Source organism: Sorex fumeus, unplaced genomic scaffold, assembly GCF_029834395.1.
Source record: "Sorex fumeus unplaced genomic scaffold, SorFum_2.1 ptg000013l, whole genome shotgun sequence".
Classification (NCBI taxonomy): domain Eukaryota; kingdom Metazoa; phylum Chordata; class Mammalia; order Eulipotyphla; family Soricidae; genus Sorex; species Sorex fumeus.
Genome location: NW_026606070.1, coordinates 4,179,515 through 4,192,438, shown reverse-complemented (window position 1 = coordinate 4,192,438; position 12,924 = coordinate 4,179,515). Strand labels below are relative to the sequence as shown.

At 50.7% G+C, this 12,924-nt stretch overlaps 1 protein-coding gene across 1 annotated transcript in view; it reads right to left on the bottom strand.

The window, feature by feature from the left end:
* WDFY3 (WD repeat and FYVE domain containing 3) overlaps window positions 1-11,942 on the bottom strand; it is a 277,239-nt gene extending 265,297 nt beyond the window's left edge. The window contains exon 1 of the mRNA XM_056111481.1: window positions 11,844-11,942. The gene's annotated coding sequence lies outside the window, so the exon portion shown is untranslated. The remainder of the gene's footprint in view (window positions 1-11,843) is intronic.
* Window positions 11,943-12,924: the final 982 nt, after the last annotated feature.

The following is a 12,924-nucleotide window of genomic DNA, read 5'->3' as shown; positions in this document are numbered from 1 at the left end:
CTCTGTTCAATTCCCAGCATCCCATATGGTTCCCTGAGCCCCGCCAGGAGTGATTCCTGAGTGCAGAGCCAAGAGAAAGTCCTATTCACTGTTGGGTGTGGCTCCAAAAAATATATATATCGAATTTTTTTTTCAGATTAATAAAAAGAAATGTGGTCTCTTGTAAAAGAACTTGCTGGAAAATAAAGGACAGCAAGCTAGGAAGAAAGACATACACACACAAAAAGAAGCTAGAACAGTGCTTAAAAAACGGGGCAGGGACCAGAGCGATAGTACAGCGGGGAGGGTGTTTGCCTTGCATGCGGCTGATCCCTGGCATTCCATATGGTCCCCCCAAGCACCGCCAAGAATGATTCCTGAGTGCAGAGCCAGGAGTAGTAACCCCTGAGACTCGCTTGGGTGTAACCCAAAAAGGAAAAAAAAAGGAGCATATTTATCAAGTGCTGAAGGCACACTTATCACACATGTCAAAACTCAAAACTCACCCTGCAACACGATCTCTCCCACAACACAGGTATCAAGGCTGCAGTTCTAAGAAGTGCTAAAAGTTAAGAGTTGGGGCCAGAGGGATAGGAGACCAGGCAGCGAGTTTGCCTTCCACGTGGCCGAGTTGGGTTCAATCCCCAGCATCTCCCCATATGGTCGCCCAGCACTGCTGGGTGTGCCCCTATATCTTTAACAAATAAACTTAGACAGAACTCAGTTCTCACTGCCATGCAAGGAGTCTGGAGGGCAGAGACTGACAATAGATGAACAAAGGGGGGCCAGGGGACCCACGGGTAGGAGGGGAGGAGAGTAAGAATTCAATTCAGCTTCCGGCCCTTTTCAAGTGTCATTATAAACAGGCACTTAACTTTTAGAAATGATAATAACAAAATACTCTAAAGGAATTAAGACCCGGGGTTCCCAAACTTCACTGTCAAACCACCCCTTGAGAGACAAGAAAATCACTCAGCACCTCCCTGGAAATCTGCCTTCTTGAAGGAGGCGACAAGGAGGCCCCCACCTGCACCTGAGTGAGGGGACAGCACCCTGGCCCCCAGCAGACCCTGTCAGCCCCTTCACCCTCTGAAGGGGACAGCCCCAAGAATCAAAGAACAGGACTTAGCTGCCCATCACCCCTCCCCTCTGCGCCCCCAAAATGCAGCCTTCTTCTCCCTTGGAAAATGCACACAGAGCATCTCACACCTGCTGCAGGTTTGCTGCCTCACAGCATCTCAATGACCTCCCAAACGTGCATAAATTACAGCCCCACCTAAGGGTGCTCTCCTCACAAAGCAGGGACTCAGTCCCACACCCACCCAGCAGAGCTGGCCCAGCTGAAGGCCTCAGGCACTGGGCAGGGAAGCTCGGGTCTTGCAAGGAATTCTACTTTTTTTTTTTTTTTTTGCTTTGCTTTTTGGTCACACCCAGCGATGCTCAGAGGTAACCCCTGGCTCTGCACTCAGGAATCACTCCTGGTGGTGCTTGGGGGACCCCGTGGGATGCTGGGGATCGAACCTGGGTCAGCCATTTACAAGGCAAATGCCCTCCCTGCTATTCCATCGCTCCGGCCCCAAGGGATTCTACTTTCCTTGTTGAAAAAGACCTGCCTTGTGTCAGAACAGTGAGCGGTTGTCAAAGTGTACCACGACATCACGCAGTCTCCAGCATCCGCAGCCCATCATCCCTCACCACAGTGCTTTTCTGCAGAATATCTTGAAACAAAGGTCTATTAAAATGTAACTGGGGGGCTGGAGCGATAGCCCAGCGGGGAGGGCGTTTGCCTTGCACGCGGCCAACCCGGGTTCAATTCCCAGCATCCCATAGGGTCTGACACAAAAAGCAAAAAAAAAAAAAGTAATTGGTAGCTAATTATGATGCAGTAATGCAGGAACACTGGACACCTGATGCACAAACATTAATTCTACTCTAAGAGTGATCGGCTCAGGAAGAATAACATCACGGTGGCTCACCAAGTGGTTAGCGGAGCCAGGGAGGAGGACTCGAGGAACGAGTGCGCCCACCTCTCTGATGGACCCACCTTGGCCGCCAGGGCAGGAAATGCCCCAACTAGATGGGGTCAGGCCCAACCTGAGCAGAGGCCTGGCGGGCCCATCGCAGGAGGTGAAACGGTGAAGCAAAGGGAGAAGTACACGTTTGAGAGAGAACACGGCCTTCTCCAGAGTGGACAGAGGCAAGCAAAGAGACAGAGAGACCCGCATCCGAAAAGGTCCCCCAAGCTGAGCCTGCCAGGAATGATCCCTGAATGCAGAATCAGGAATTAAACCCCATGCACTGCCCCGTGTGGACCCCCCCCAAAACACAAACAAACAAATAAGGAAGGATGGGAGGGAGGGAGGGAAGGAGGGAGGGAGGAGGGAAGGAGGGAGGGAGGGAGGGAGGGAGGGAGGGAGGGAGGGAGGGAGGGAGGGAGGAAGGGAGGGAGAGAGGGAGGGAGGAGAGAAGCAAGAGATAGAGATAACTTTTCAAGGGAGATCAAGGCTTGAAGAGCAAATTCAAAAGGGACATTTATACAGTTGCTCTAAATGGTTTTTCTGGAGTATAAAAATGAGTCTGGGCGTTGACAGGAAAGCCTTGAGCTGTTGGTGGTCTTCTCATAATATGGATTCTTCTGGAGTTTCCATGTTTCTGAGGAGTCTACCCTTCTCTGGGTGGGTCCTGAACACTGAGTCAGAAGCAGCAACTGAGCACTGAGCGGGAGGCCCCCAAACTACAAAAATAAAAGCGTCTCCGGGAAGAAAATGTCGCCGGCGCTATTAGTGATTACCTTTGACACAAGAAAAACAAAGTGCAATCTGAGGAGCACTTCCTTTGGAAGAAGGACAACAGCCTCTCCTAGAACCACTAAATCGTCAATGGCAAGTTCGTTCCCCGCACGCTTCCCCAAAAGAGCACACCGTGAAATTCCAGGCAGGTGGTCAAAATACAAATTGTGCCCACAGTTAGTAGGCTAAGAAATCAGGTATTGGGGGCTGGAGAGATAGCACAGCGGGAAGGGCGTTTGCCTTGCACACGGCCGACCCGGGTTTGAATCCCAGCATCCCATAGGGTCCCAGGAGTAACTCCTGAGTACAGAGCCAGGAGTAACCCCTGAGCATCACCGGTGTGACCCCAAAAGCAAAAAAAATAAATAATAAGAAATCAGGTATTTCCTGTACAGATGACTGAATGGCGTATCACCACTACAGAGGCACAGTCAGTCCGTCCCTGGGATCTCCTGCAGACAGGAGCGTGTACTGCATGACAGAAGTAGAGAGAGAATAGCTAGTATCACTCACAGACATGACTTTCCAAGCTTCGCTTCTGCCTTGCAGCTTCTGCAGAAACGGGCTCTCCCAAGGCTCCTCCCCCAGCCTCAAAGACGGAGGAATTGGGACATCAGACAGGGCGGGAGCCTCTGCATTTCCAGGAATGGTTCTAGGCCTAAGATGATACTTTGGCGTTCCAAGGGTGAAGGGTCAAGGCCTGAGCCCCTCCATGGAGAACACAAAGCAAACAAATTAAAAGTCCCGGGGCGAGGGTGCTGGCTTCAAGGGTTGGAGCACAGATGCACCCTGGGGTAGGTTCCCACACACACCACAAAAAAACCCACAAAACCCTCACATCTCTACCAGTACAATTCGGTCATGCATGTTGCACCAAATGCAACGCACTAAAACACTTTCAACTTTGCATGTGATACTAGAATTTTCACACTCTGCAGGGCTCCGGCTCTGAGCTGTTAACAGAAGTGATATTCCAGACCAAGCAGTGTCTTGTTTATTAAAGATTCCAGGGCGCAGTCCTCAGGCAATGCCAAAAATTTCAACCAAGAAAAGGAAGACAGAAGCGTGAATGAGCGAAAGTACTCTGCAGTGAACCCCGACTTTGGCTCGAAGCAAAGTCGAATGCATTTCTCTATGATTACACTGGGTGACAGAGGAGGGCTGCATTTCCCAGGCTTCTGGCATTTCCCGAGAATGTCACTTAGCAGAAGTATTTGGCCGCAGGGAAGGAATGAAGGTATCGTGAAGGTATCGAAGGTATAGGAGGACACAAGCCCGAGGGCTTCAGGGAAGCGGAACAAAGGCAGGTGGCAGGTTCGGATGGGTGGATGGGCGCTCAGTGGCTCACTGAGTTTTCACTGAGCACCTATTGTCTGCAGCTCACCACCTTGGGACGGGAAGCAGCAAATGTCAGCAAACAGAGTCCATGCTCAGAGCAGTGGGCGGTCACTCCGCAGCCACTGGGTGTCTCCTGCCCTGTTTTCAATGATTAATCCCATTTCCAGCAGTTTCCATGGCTCAACAGACCATTATTCAAGGGAGCTGGAATTCAAAGGATTAGAAAGAAACCCAGGACCGAGGCCTAGGAAGAGGAAACAAACAGACGAGCTATTAAATGTTTTACCAGGGAGCTGACAGAGGCTGTTCGAGGGACCGGGGGAGGGGCAGCCAGCCACTATTGTGAGACAGTGGCGGAGGCCTGCAGAAACTTCCAGTAGGAGACAGGAATGCAGCTGTCCACGCACAAGGGACGCCAGACTCCAAGTCACCCAGTGCAGAATACAGGATACTCCACCATCCATGAGGACTGCGGCACTGCCAGGAACTCTCTCTCTCTCTCTCTCTCTCTCTCTCTCTCTCTCTCCTCTCCTCTCTCTGTATCTCTCTCTCCTTTCCTCCAGTCTCTCTCTCTCCCTTTCTCCCCTCCCCCTCCCCCTCTCCTCCCTCTTCTCTCTCTCTCTCTCTCTCTCTCTCTCTCTCTCTCTCTCTCTCTCTCACACACACACACACACACACCCTCTCAAATTCTGCTCAGGTGTCAGAGCAGAGGAACTTTCTCACAGTCCTCTACAAACAGCACCTGCCCCCTCCTCAGTCTCCCCTTCCTTCCTTCAACGCTGCAGACAGAAGCGAGCCCTGTTATCTCTTCCCTCGCTATCACCGGGTCCCTTGGCCTTGTGCCCTCACTCAAAGCTGCGCCAAGCAGGTGGTGGGCACTCGGGGTTTTTTTTTTCCGTTTGTTTGGGAGCCACACCCAGTAGTTCTGGGGATCGGACTTGGGGCCCCCTAGCAGGGCACACACTCCCACCTTTGGACTCTCTCCCCAGCCTGTGTGTGTGTGTGTGTGTGTGTGTTTTTGCTGGGGCCCGCAGCCAGCAGAACTCAGGATCAAACCTGGTAGGGCTCAGGGAATAGATCATCACAGATCGTGATGCCAAGGACCAAACCTGGGTCAGGATTGAACCTGGGTCAGCATCCTGCAAAGCAAATGACCCGAACACTGTACTATTGTTCTGACAATTTTACTTTAAAAAAAAACTTTTTTTTAATTAAAGTTCCAAGGGCTGAAGCAATAGCATAGCGGGTAGGGCATTTGCCTTGCACACTGCCAATCCGACTGACCCAGGTTCGATTCCTCCACCCCTCTCAGAGAGCCTGGCAAGCTACCAAGAGTATCCTGCCCACACAGCAAAGCCTGGCAAGCTACCCATGACGTATTCGATATGCCAAAAACAGTAACGAGTGTCACAATGGAGATGTTACTGGGCCCGCTCGAGCAAATCGATAAACAGCAAGAGGACAGTGACAGTGACAGGTGTTCCAAAGAACCATAATTTACAAAATTACTGATAGTCGAGTTTTCGGCCTGGAATGTTCTAGCACCAACCCCTCCCCCCACCAGTGTCCACTTCCTCCCACCATCCTTTCCAAGTTCCCTCACACCCCTAGTTCCCCTCAGCCTGACACTTGACAGCCACATTTTAAAGTCTGGTGGTCGCAGTTGGGGGTCTCACGTCTTCCACACTGAGTCTGCGTCAGGGATATACCACACCACTTCCCCACACCGCGGGCACCCCTGGCTCCTGACCCCTGGCCCCCTATTACTTCCCATTCTCATCTTCTCCCTTCTCCCCCTCAGTTTCTCTCTTTCTCTATCCTTCTCCCTACACTCCGGGGCAAGGGTGACCCAGGCAGTCCTCGTTACAACATTGCATTTCCTCAGCCTGTTATTCTACGTACCACAGACAACTGAGATCAGCCCGGGTTTATCCTGGCTGACTTCACCGCACTCAGCCCGGTTCCAACCAATGGTACTTTTCTTTGAGAACGAACAGATGAACAGCTAACAGATGAGAGCAGGAGGGAGCCAAGTCACAGAGACCTTTGTACCAGCTTGAACTTGGGGCTCTAATTATTCTTTTTTTTTTTTTTTTTGCTTTTTGGGTCACACCTGGCAATGCACAGGGGTTCCTCCTGGCTCTGCACTCAGGAATTACTCCTGGCAGTGCTCAGGGGACCATATGGGATGCTGGGAATGGAACCCGGGTCAGCCGCGTGCAAGGCAAACGCCCTACCCGCTGTGCTATCGCTCCAGCCCCTCTACTTATTCTTTAATCACAAATCAGAACCCATGATCAGCTGTTGAAGAGGAACGTGTATTGAGGTGGATGCATATCAATTTTATGTTATTCAAAAATGAAAAGAGAGATTTGATTTTGGAAGGCGCATGAAGGGACTTGATTAGGAGACTGGAATTAAGGGTCACCTCGGAAGCACCAGTGTCACCCCCAGGAGAGAAACACAGGCCTGAAGAAAAGACCCCTGAGATGGACTCAGTTAAGAAAAGCAACTGCACGCGAGGCTCAGATGGAGGTGGCCACCAAGACAGACGGCGACACGGAAGACAAACTCTCGCTTGCCACTGGGAAGCTGGGAAGAGCATTTACTCACACTTGGGCGGCAAGGGAAGAGAGACATATGGGAGTGAAAGGTGGCGTTAAGATTGAGCTTGACACGTCACTGAGACCCCTCCCTGGGGAACTGTGAACCTGGAATTAGGATGCGAGGCTTGAACTGGTTCCAAAAAAGAAAAAACCAAGTTCTGGGTTCCAGTGTTCATGTGGGCTCGGCGGTGAAGCACCAGCCGTCCCCACTGAGGCTGTGAGTTCCCTCCCGCCGGCCTCTGCGGCCCAAGTACAATCCCTGACTCAGTTGGAAGGAAGTGTGGGAAGTATGCCGGCCACGCCACCGCCTTCTCGGTAAACACCACAAAAAGACGCAAGCCTGAGACCAAGCCATCACAGGCGCCCTGTTTCTGAATTGCATTTAAGGATCAGAGAGACGCAAGGCACTGAGTACAAACTGCACGCAGGAGGCCTGGACATGAGCCCAGAACCACCCGTCCCCCAAGCCCTGCTGGGAGTGACCCCCGAGCTCAGAGTCAGGGGTAACCCCTGAGAAGAGATCGGCCCCTGGGCCCTGTTGGATGGGCCCCCTCAAAAAACTGTATTTAAATGACAGGCCTTGCAATGTGTTACCCTATAAGAAAAACCTAAGAGCCATTCCATCCCAGAATAAAATCAGTACTTTGAATGGCATATTTATTAAAAATCTGTGTGACATACAAGTTGACACACTTGGTGGCAGCAATAAAAATCAAACACGTTTCACTGGGAATGTACTACCATAGTATAATACATGAAAACCACTTTCTAAATATTGAAAAATAGCACGATAACCATTGATGTAGTAACGTTTCTTACCAAGACTGCATGATGAGTGTACTCCCCCCTCCTTTAAATCCAGGGATTGAAGAAATGCTCTATAATTTGGGGGGAATCAGTTTTCATTTTAACTTTGAGGGGTGAGGGGTGTCAGTCACAACTGGTGGTGCTCAAGGGTTTGGTTTTGGGATTTTTTGTTTTTTGGGGTTTGGGGGTTTTTTTTGTCTGTGCTCAGGAGTGACATCTCGTAATGATTGGGGACCATAAGTGGTGCCAGAGATGGAACGGGGTGACAGCAACCAAGGCCAGTGCCGTAGTCCTTGTACTAGCTCTCCGGCCCCACACCCACCCATTTTTTTTAAAGGCCCGATGCCTGGGCCTTTTAAAGCTAGAGCCTGGGCTAGAGCGAAGGCACAGCGGGTAGAGTGTTTGCCTTGCATGCGGCCGACCTGACCGATCCGGGTTCAATTCCTCTACCCCTCTCGGAGAGCCCGGCAATCTACCGAGAATATCCTGCCCGCATGACAGAGCCTGGCAAGCTACCCATGACATATTCGATATGCCAAACGACAATAACAACAAAGTCTCACAATGGAACGTTACTGGACCTGCTCGAGCAAATTGATGAACAACGGGAGGACGGTGCTACAGTGCCTGACTTGCAGAGCCAGGCCAGGTACGTAGGACCAGGGACTGAATACTCCAGGCCACATGGCGGCAGGGACGGGCAGTCCCTTCCTATCTCCCCACCCCTTCGGGGGTCTCATAAAACTTCTCTACCATTGAGTTACATTCCCAGTCCCATCTAAATTTCCCTTAAAGAAAAAAGAACCTTTCAGAGGTTTTCAGTCTCATTTAAAAAGGACCCCAGAAAAAGAAAAATTTAACAGCTAAGCATTAGACATCCACAGTGATTGCTTTAACAAAATAAGCAAAGGCAACTCAAAAACCATAAATGACTATTACACAATGAGACCCAAGAATCATCCCGTTTAGCCTTAGTAATGAAATCAAAACTGATGACCAAAGTGAAAAATTATTTAGCAGTGTCTATCAAAACCTTCCTAAACCGGCTCAATATTACTGAAAAATCAGATGTGGTCCAGGAATAAATTACTCGATGGGCGGGAGCACATGCTCTGCACGCAGGAGGCCCCAGTTCAATCCCCAGCACCCCACAGTCACTAAACACCAAACCAGTAAAACCAGGAATGCCCCCTGAGCACCGCTGGATATGGCCCGTTTGAAAACCAGAAAAAGAGAGTCTAAAACGTTAGATCATTACATAGAGAACAAACAGCTAAAATTTTAATAGTTAAACACTGACAAGGATGCAAAGAAACTTACATCCCCAACACTAATACTGATGGGAATACACAATGGTAGATTTTGGCAAAGCTTGATAGTTCAGTATAGAGCTATAGGTATAAATAAACTTATCATGGGACCCCAGTAATCCAACTCTCAGGCAAAACTCAAGAAAGCCAAAAGTATTTGTTCCTTACATAGTTCTATACATAATTTATTACAGCAGCTTTATTTACAATTGACCAAGGCTGGGAATAACGAAAATGTCCATCAATTCATGAACGAATAAGCAAATTATGGTCATGGGATCACCAGGGAAAGCTTCTCAACAATATAAAATAGTAACCTCAGCCTTATGTCTAGATCTACATACTTATGAGAGCCCGCTGATATATTTTCAGGAATTCTGTGTGCTTAATATAACCCTGCTGAGTGTATTTACTAAAACAATCAACAAATGCTACAAATCAGGGGATCTATCTTTTTGTCCAATCTCTTCCTTCTGTCAAGTCCTGGGCTTGCATACTTGGTTGAAGTATGGACCAAGGGAGGCGGGGCAGTGTCAGGGATGAATTCATGGTCTCACACATGCAAGGATAAAATGAGCCACATCTCAAGGACGTGGCTTAGACATCTAGCAGCGTCTATCAAAGCCTTCCTAACCCTTCCCCAACACCCCCCAACTCACACTTGGGAGAGTAGCTCATCACATTCATCAGCTTGCCACAGACCAAACTAGGAACGTGGGCAACAGCTTAGTAAAGATTAAAAGCAAGATGCTAAGATGAAAAGAAGAAAGACACAAAGACTCCATTAATTTCATTTCTACAATATTCTAAGAAAAGCAAAGCTTGAGAGACATTAGATTAATGGCTGGCAGACTTGGGGGTTGATGGAAAGAAGGGATTCTTCTGGAGGACTAAAACAGTTTGAGATCTTTATTCTGGTGATGATCATCCAGTTGCATTCCACTTGTCAAAACTTCCACTTCAGTCAACTCTACTCCAATGAACCTGACTATTAAAAAACTAAGAGTGGGGTTCATCAATACCTTAATCCCTTGAAGGATGACCATGTGTCACACATACAAAGATTAGAACTAGAACTGAGTTCCCAGTGAAAATATCAGGAAGACAGATTTGATCTGGAGGTTGCTGGAGAAACTGACCCTATTTGGGTGTTACTCAGACCAAAACCATGAAGTGAAGTTAGTACCACTAAGGTTTCTTCTGACTCTGCTGTTCAAAACCCCACAGCTTGAAATGCGATGACAATCTCAGATCGCCTTTCCAATTTTAATGAAACATCAATTAATCATTAATATCAAGCAATGCTGTCAGCGACTTCAAACCGAGAGCAGGCCAGAACGCAATCCCACCAGGAGAGGATGAGACTCTGGCAAACATCTCGAAATATCTAGGTTCCCCATCTATAAAACGGGATTAGTCATTAGTCTCGGATGTCAATGAGAAGGCATAAAAATTAATTTCTAAGCTTTCTTTAACTTGCAAGAACAAAAATAATCTAATCATCTCTAAGAACTTGAACTTTACAAATAATAGAGTTTTCACTTATATATCCCAGGGTTCATAATCTTTTTCGGACCCAGATCCTTTGGAGAAGAGGATTGCTCCAAGAACAATACCAAGGAGAAAAAAATACATACATTATGTTCCATTCCATTCTGCATATGAATCCTGAGGTTTCGAGGCTCCTCTGAAGCACACGAGAGAAATTAAGAATTTCTGATGTGAACTATTAAAATTGCCAAGTTAACTAGGAAAAATCGCAAAGCAGTGGAATTTATAAATCTAAGCAGTACTACTTACTACACGATCGTTCTTCTTTTTCTTAAACAGCTCTGCAAGGAAGCCCAGATCACGGTATTTGCTAATCTGCATACATTTTGAACACCGATTTGATAGGAACAGATTTCGACTAGGAAAAACCCAACTAGCAACCTCGATTTCTAGCAAGCTGGGAGTGAGTGGTGTCAACCCTGCACTGGAACACCCAAATAGCACAGAAAGTGTTACCGAGGAGGCCTGGTGGAACGTAGACTTTTAAATATAAGTATATTCCGTGCAAGCTCCTTCCTAAGGTAGAGTTCCGTGATAAGGCAGGCTTGACTTACTGGCTAGACCTGTGTCCTATTACCATACCCAGTCTTTTCTCTTTCAAATCAACCCTTGTTTTTCAAATCCCCCTTTCCCTTCGTTCGTTCCCCCGGTTGGTTGTGTTCTGTATCTGGGAGCTACAACCCCACCGGGGGCCACCACCGATGGTTTCAAACCTGCTCTCCAATAACTCCCGACCTGTGAAATAACGCCGCTCGCTCTCTGGGGCCCAAGGTTTTGTTTTGCTTTCTCAATTGTCTGCATTTCAGACTCCATAATAACCAGTTGGCACTCACGGACTCCTCTGCCCATTATTTATCCCAGCCCATACGGAATAACAACCAACCGGGGGTTGGGGGTGAGGTGGGGGGGTAAGAAAAAAAAAAAAGAAAAGAAAAGGAGGGGGAAAAAAAAAAGAGGAAAAACAGTTTTCTCCTCTTTGCAGGAGCTCCATTTTCCCACGGAAAACAACAACCATCTTCGAGCTCGCTGGGCACGGAGGGGGGGAGCGGAGACTCGGCTTCCCCGGGAACCAACATCCCCACCGGCCAGCCGGCCAGCCGGGTCGGGTCGCGTGATGTCTGGGGGGGAAGAGAGGGAACCCCGAACCCCGTCCCTCTCGGGAACGCGCCGGGGAAACGCGGCTTGGCAAGCTGAGGCTCCCCAATAATCATCAGATTAATCAAAAAAATAATTAAAAAAATGCAATAAAAGTGGGAGAGGAACGGGGGAGCAGCAGGGCAGCGCGCGGCGGCCGGGGCCAGGCCGGGAAGGTGACACGGCGGGGCCCGGCCCAGCGCGCGGGGCCCGGGGAGCGAGTGGCGCGCGCGCGCCGCGCCAGCATCCCCGGGGAGGGCCGCCCCCCACCCACCCCGCCCCCACCCCGGGGACCCCGGGAACAAAGCGACGCGGGGACGGACACTCACCCGAGGGCGCCGGGCCTGGCGGCGGCCGGGCACCGAGCGGGCACCGCGGCGGGCGCTCAGCGGCCCGGCCCGCGACGCCGCCGCCGCCGCCGCCGCCTCGGCCGGCTCCGGCCCCGCCGCGCTCGCCTCCGCCTGGGCGCTCCGCGGGCCGCGCGTCCCCATCAAGGCCGGCCGGCCCGGGCGGGCGCCGGGGGCCGCTTCCCGCAGCGGCTGGTGGCCATCTTTGATCCTCCTCCTCCTCCTCCTCCCCCTCCTCCCACTCCTCCTCCTCCCCCTCCTCCTCCTCCTCCTCCTCCTCCCGCCGGTGACGGACGCGCCCGGGATCCTCCTCCCGCCCCGCCCGGCCGGCCCCTTCCCTCCCTGCGCGCCTCCCCGCTCCCTCCCTCCCTCCCTCCCTCCCTCTCTCCTTCCCTCTCGGCTGGAGGGTGGGGTGGGGGCTCGCCCCGGGCACCCCTGCCGCGCCCTGCACACCCCTGCGGCCCCCGATCGCCCCTGGGGAGAGCCCAGCCCAGCCCCGCACCATCGCCCCGCGCGCTCCCCCCACCCACCCATCCCCAAGCCCCGACCACCCCGCGCTCCTGCAGCTCCCGGCCATCGGGGACCCCCGGGAGCCGACCGGCCAGATGGCCACGAAGCCTTCGCGGTGACCTTGACTGAGCCTTGGGATGTTTTTTGAGATTTTCTTCCTCTTTTTTTTTTTTTTTAAAAACCCCCCCGCCCTTCCCATGTTTTGGGAACATGGTTTGCCACCCTTAGGATCTGGACCTAGAAATTGCTACCGGTCATCGGTTGGGTTGGGGGGGGGGGGGACGCTACTGGTTATTATTATTTTTTTAGTTTAGTTTATTTATTTATTTTGTTGTTGTTGTTGTTGTTTTTCAGAGGCGCTTAGTTCCCAGGAAGCCCGGGGACCAGCGCGCGCCTGGGTCCTGGCGATGGAGGAAACTGAGTCAGCAGTTTCTCGAGGCCTCCCTCCGGAGGGCTTCAGTTGGGGAAGTGACTGAGAATGCTCTCATGACAAATCTGTTTTCCCTAACGCTGCAATCTATACAGTAGCGCGTGAATTTCCCCCTCCGAAAGA